Source organism: Triticum dicoccoides, chromosome 3B (genome assembly GCF_002162155.2).
Source record: "Triticum dicoccoides isolate Atlit2015 ecotype Zavitan chromosome 3B, WEW_v2.0, whole genome shotgun sequence".
NCBI lineage: Eukaryota > Viridiplantae > Streptophyta > Magnoliopsida > Poales > Poaceae > Triticum > Triticum dicoccoides.
Window position 1 is genome coordinate 9,947,453 of NC_041385.1, and position 6,908 is coordinate 9,954,360.

Sequence of the window (6,908 nt, forward strand, 5' to 3'; positions counted from 1 at the left end):
TGCCGCTGCCGCCGCGCGTGTCCCGGCGCCGTTGCCGCCGCCGCCGCGTTCCATTCCCGTCACCCAGATGGCCGCCCACTCGTGATCTACGTCGCTGCCTCCCTCTGCGCACTACGCCTGCTACGACCAGCCATCGTCCTCACATCGTCGACACCTGCCTCCGCCGGCCAGCAACGTCACGCCCTCATCACGTTCTTCATCGGAGAAAATGGATCCGGCTGAAATACTCGCCGCCGTGCAAGAGGTTGGTTTGAGACATCGTTGTGCTTGATGAAATAATTGTTTTAGGGATGATGTTACATGGTGTTTGATTGATCTTAGAATTTTTTTTAAACATGTATAGTTAGAGGTGGAGGGCGATTATGATGGCGATGATTACGGCGAGGACAACGAAACCTCGTCACTGAATATGGATGAACCTGCCGAGGAGAACTACATGAGTTTGGATGAATCTTATAGTGGCAATGTAAGTGTGATCAATGTTGATAAAAAATTAAATATGATAAACCGCACGGACAATTACATATTTTTTTAAATCATGCAGCGACATGGCGATGATGATGATGATATGGATATAGATGATTCATTTGCTGAAAGTGCACTCCGGATATGTTTTTAAAAAAATCAGAGAAGAAATGACATAATACCATATGAGCGCTTACATGTATTTTTGTGCAATGTCCGCAGATGGACGAGGACGAGGACTTTGTGAGGAATACTGTGGATGATGAAAGTAACAAATCGCACGTTGATGCATCTCATGATGACAGCTTCAGCAAAGTAAGTTTTGAAACTTACATACATTACATATTAAAATAATAATTGACTGACATAAATGGTTTAATGCATTAATTTACAGGGAGAAGTAGATGGTACAAGCGGGAAGGATGAGCATGTTGGTGATGATCTGTTTAATTTTTACATCGGATTTGATGAATATCAACAAGAATCATTGGACATGCATTGGAAGGTCATGAGGAAGACGTTCAAGTCACTAGGTGAGGCTTACAATTTCTATAACTAGTATGCTTACGAGCGTGGTTTTAGCGTAAGAAAGGACTCACCGAAATATTCGAAAGGTCTTGAGGGAACTAAGCGCTTGAGAAAGTATCTGTGTGCGAGATCTGGGAAACAACACGCAAAACTTTGTACAATGGAAGGCAGGACTCGCAGGCTGAGAGGGGAGACTCGTTGCTTCTGTGATGCGCATATAACTTTGTAACTTGATAAAGAGCGTGATGTTTGGTATGTCAGCAATTTCAGTGATGATCACAATCATGTTCTAGCTAGATCGGATGAAGTCACGTTTCTTCGGTCTCATAATCAGATAAAAGAATATCAGAAAGCTGAGATCTTAACTATGGAAGGTGCTGGAATCAGGAAACATATGATTTATGATAATCTCGTCAGTAGGTAGGGGTCATATGGAAAGGCTGGTTTTGGGAGGAAGATGCTTTATAACATGTGTTATAGAGAAAAAATGAAGTTGCTTGCACAAGGTGATGCAGACACTGCCATTGGGATCATGATGACCAGAAAAGAGAGAGATCTAGATTTCTTCTTTGAGCACACCATCGATGATGAAGGAAGGCTGAAAAACATATTCTCGTGTGATTCTCAATCACGTCGACACTATGTTGACTACGGTGATGTGACAGTCTTCGACAACACATACATGATGAATAGGTATGGCATGCCATTTATACCTTTTGTCGGTCTGAACAACCACCGTTGCACCATGGTATTCGGTTGTGCTCTTGTGTCTGACGAGATGGAAGATACATATGTCTGGCTGCTTCAGACGTTTTTGAGGCCTCACTGTCAGAAGAGGCCCAGGTCAGTAATTACTGATGGAGATGCCGCTATGATTAAGGCCATCAGAAAGGTACTTTCGGAGGTTTGGCATCGTCTTTGCTCGTGGCATATTGAGAAGAACATGCAGAAACACCTTCATCATAAGTCTCTAAAGGAGTTTAGGTCTCTACTTTATTATGCCACTTCAAAAAAAGTATTTGAGGAGAGATGGGCAGCGTTTACCGCCAAATGGCAGTCGGAGTAAACAAAGACATGGTTACGTAGGTTTTACAAGAAGAAAAGGCTTTGGGCTGCATCATATCTGTCTGGTAGGTTTTTCTTAGGTAAGCGAAGTAACCAGCGAAGTGAGAGTCTGAATTCATGCCTTCACTTGCATCTAGACTCCAGTATGACTATTCTTGATATGATTGTGCACTATGAGAACTGCATAGTTCGTCTCCGTGAGAACGAGGCGCATGATGATTACACAAACTCACAGACAGTCCCAGTACCAGTATTGGACGAGTGTAAAGATATTGAGAAATCAGCTGCCCGTGAGTTCACTGCGGCAAACGTTTATATCTTACAGGAAGATATGAAGAAGGCACGGGAGCTTGAGGTCCTTGAGAGACTCAGAGGAGCAGAAACTCACAGATTCATACTGACATGGAAGGAAAATGGGGATATCAGATTCACCGTGGACTACACCCCAGGTAACTCTGAAGAAACCGTGAAGTGCAGTTGCAGAAGCATGTATCACAAAGGACTTCCTTGCAAACATATTCTTCACATTCTGATTCAGCTACGCTTACGTGAGATACATAAGTGTTTAGTACTGCGGAGGTTAAGCCAAGTTGCAAGGGGTGGACTTCCCGTGAAGCGCACTAGCGATCTGTTTGCGTGGGGATGGGCAGGTGCAGGGGACAGAGCTAGGTACAGCGAGTTGACTATCTTATCTGCCGAAGCAACTCATAAAGCATGCCATAAACCATTTTTATTCGACAAGTTGAAGGCGGCTCTGAGGGACATAATAGATAATGATTACACTGAGGAGGATGAGCCTGGTGCGGAGGTAAAGTTTGTGAACAACGATGCATTTGAGCCTAATCAAGATCATGGTCTTGTCCGTGATCCCCCAAAAGTTAACACCAAAGGCGCACCAAAACAGAATGTTAAAGGCCGCGGTAAGGATGGTCCTGGTGTCACTAAAAATGGGCAACCTAAAGCTTTTGATGAGAAAAGCAAACGTCAATGTGGACAGTGCGGTCTTACGGTTCATTATAAGTCCACGTGCCCTCAAAATCCTAAGTATGATTTTCGTATGTTATTGTAAATCCTATTGTTCAAACCAAATTTATTTGTTTATTATGAATTAACACATATCTTACTGTTTTGATATGTAGGAACTTTGCTTGAATTCTGGAGTATGGAAGATTGCTTCACCCTTTGATTGAAGACATTTTCTTGATGGATTGCTATGGAAGATTGCTTCACCCTTTGATTGAAGACAATTTTTTGATGGATTGCTTCTATCTATGTGATCTTTTATAATTCTTAAATTATGTTATATGAGACTTATTTTACTTTGTTGATGTCAGACTATTTGCTACAATACCAACATAACTATTTGTTTGATGACAGACTATGTAATGCAAGAAGTATTTTTACTATGTTTATTTTTATGTGCTCATGATGCACTGTAGTGCCGTCGCTGTTTACTGTTGATTTTTCTGCACTGTACGGTCGCCGTCGCTTACAACCCCGTCATTTTTTTAAAAAAAAAAGCACGACAAGTGCGCCGGCGGCACTGTCCCATAGGGCAGCGTCGAACGGCAGCACTGTCCCACAGGGCAGCGTCAGACGGTGGCAGCAGAGCGAGTTAATCAGAGGAGTTCGACTGCCTATGTGTCGCCGGGTATATAAGCCGGTTGTCGCGCGCTCCGTCGGGCGAGGTGAGACTAAACATTTCCCGTCGCCCCCGCGTGGTACTTGTGCTATCGTCGCGCCGCGTGGTACTTGGGCCGTCGTCGCTCCGCGAGCTGTGCAGTGTTATTGGGCCAGCCCACGCGGTCACGCGCGTCGCTGCAGGCACGGCGGCTGCGATAGGAAAGGTTTAGTCCCACCTCGCCCGACGGAGCGCGCGATGACCTGCTTATATACCCGGCGGCGCATATGCAGTCGAATGCCTTTGATTAAATCGCTAGGCTACCCGTCGTTCGATGCTGCCCTGTTGGACAGTGTCGTCGGTCCAGTCTGACATCAGACTGGTCGGCGCACTCGTCGGGCTATTGTTTTAAAAATAAAAACTAAGAACGTCGGTGTTATAAGCGACGGCGACAGTGCTTTAAAAAGAAAAACTAAGAACGTCGGTGTTACAAGCGACGGCGGCAGTGCAGAAAAACAACAGTAAACAACGACGGCACTATAGTGCATAATGAATACATGGGCATTTTTTTAACATTTACCAGTACAGGATATATCCAAACAATTTGACGACGGCAGAACTATGAATATGAATAATTCAAATTTAAAGACAACGGCATGAAGACAAAATAATAATCCAAATGTCATTCTCGACTTAAATATTCAAAATAGTAGTGTCTTCTTCGTCACAAGATATCAAAGTTGAAATAAATGTAAACATTATTTGAGCCAACAAAATTTTCTACTACATAAAGTTTGCCACATTTATTTCTTCTTTGCAAGCCGGGTAACTTTGTCCTTCACATTGTTGAGCGTATTTCTCTTCGAAAAAATAAGCTGCGCAATCATTAAGTCCCTCGATTTATCAATCGACCCCTGTTAGAACTTCATATTAGTACAATTCAAATAGTATTACATAATGAATTCAATTGAATATAATTATTTGAAATAAAACTAGACCTGGGAAAAATGGTTTGTCCATTTTTCACCGTTCCAATATTGAAAGCATCGAAGAACAAATATTCCACATGAATTGCTGGTCCATACAAACAACGGTTCATAAGTTCGCATTTCAGGTAAGATATTAAAATAATATGAAAATATTTACTCACCCGTCTTCTTGTTGTGGCATCTTATACGTTTTGATAGGCCAGGTAGACACATCCAGATAATTCACAGCACCGCTCGCATTCGCATCACGTATGTCATATCCAAATTGTTTTCTCTGTTCATATATATAATAGCACGGAAAGAATTTAACATAGTTCAGTTACTAAATGATAGTTTCAATATGCTCATGAAAATTTATGACGTCTAGCTCCTCACCTTTGTCTCTAATTTCACTGTCAAGTTCGGGTCCCATCAAAGAATCAAGAACCTGGAACTCTTCCTTCGGGCGATGCATGACAACCGAAACCTAGTGGGTATTTCCCTTATTAAGAGGAATATAAATCTACATCACAACGAAAATATGATGTAATCAACACATACTCTCTTATTATTTATATCCCATATATGCATACATTAAGTCAGTTGAACTTACCTTATCTTTTTTAAAATACTCATCGGTGCATCTATTCACGGGTCCATTCTTCTTCGCCACAACTTCGTTGTCATTTTTTCCTGGCTCAGTGTCGGGTCTAAATTCAAGTAAACAATTGACCAGCCAGGTCAGCATTATATGACGAACGTCACCAACAACTCCCAACAGATACGACGAATAAGCATTGATAACCTGGAAATAATTTAAATGATGTATAACAATTCCAATTTCCATTGAATGCTAATAGAAAACACAACAATAACTTACATCACCGGTTAGCCATTGATGGTCAAGAATCTTACAAGCCCTCTCTACACTGAGACCTTCACGCATGCCATCATTGCATATTTCCTTCTTTCTATGTTTTGCTGACCGCTCATAATCACGAACAAACTTAACACTAGCTTTAATCACATCGTATTCATCTTGAAAGACTTCTTTCTCGAATAGTTCTGCAATACATGGCGGTAATATGTTAATAAGTCAATGATAAGTAGTAAGTTCAGCTCGAAAACAATATGATAAAACTCACTTGCTTTTGCTGAACGTTTTGCACGCTTTGTCGGTATAACTGGCACATAGGGAGACTTTATAAGGTTTGATACCTTCCGCTTCCGTTTCCCTACAACCTCCTCCTGTACCTCATCTTCTTCAATAGAATCTACGGATCCACGTGATGCGATTTCATCTGTTCTTAAAGATGTAACGGATTTCTCATCAGATACCTCAGGAACATCGATAGGATCTTCTTTATCACCCTTGAAACTATCCCAATATTTAGGTGTGCAATAATAAGGTCTCTTCTCTTCAGAATCATTAATATCATCTTCATCATCCTCTTGCACATTCTTTTTTCCTGGTGTTTTGAAGTTGTCCATGTCAGGATTATATACAAATTCTTTACGAGGTTTTCCACCATAGTTTCTAGTTTCACTATTTTCACCATACTCATTCTCTACTTCTTTTTCAATATCACCGGCTTTGTAGAATACAACGCTTTTGTTCAATTTCTCTATGACCCCCTGTGATTAAAAATTCATTGTAATTAGTTATGTGACACATCAAAAAACAAAGTGAACGACAAAATAAGAAAACATGTACCTATGCGCATAGCTCCGGCATACGAAGCATGTCCTTACGAATGTGTTTCAGCTCAGTCAAAATCCGATCCATAATAGGGTTCTGGGTAGCTGAAGCCTCAGATATACTCACACTTGTTCTCCTCCCAGTAATGTTAGACTTTCTCGTATTGGATTTCTTGTTCTTTTTAGCCTGTTCCATTCTAATTTTGTTTAATCGGTACTCTTCAGTAATGGTGTCATCGATCTATAACATAAAGAATCATACAATCATATTTAATTAATAATTAATTGCAGACTTTAGATGAAAATATATATATTTAACGTATTACCATTCCAACACCACGACCATATTGAAAGTCATACTTGTCTCTTTTCTCCGTTGCCGCTTCTGTCCAATTCCTCATCAAGGGGCTCAACATCGCTAAAGGATCATACTGCGGACTGGTGCCTGGCTGCACCTTCTCCCAATATAGATACTGCAAAACAAAAAAACTACCATTTAGCATCTGTTACACTATTATTACATAATACAACTATTCAATTTAAAAAATAAATCATACCTGCAT

General features: G+C 41.0%; 1 pseudogene; it reads left to right on the forward strand.

Moving 5' to 3' along the window:
• The window catches only part of LOC119279065, a 4,760-nt pseudogene extending 556 nt beyond the window's left edge, over positions 1-4,204 (forward strand).
• Positions 4,205-6,908: the final 2,704 nt, after the last annotated feature.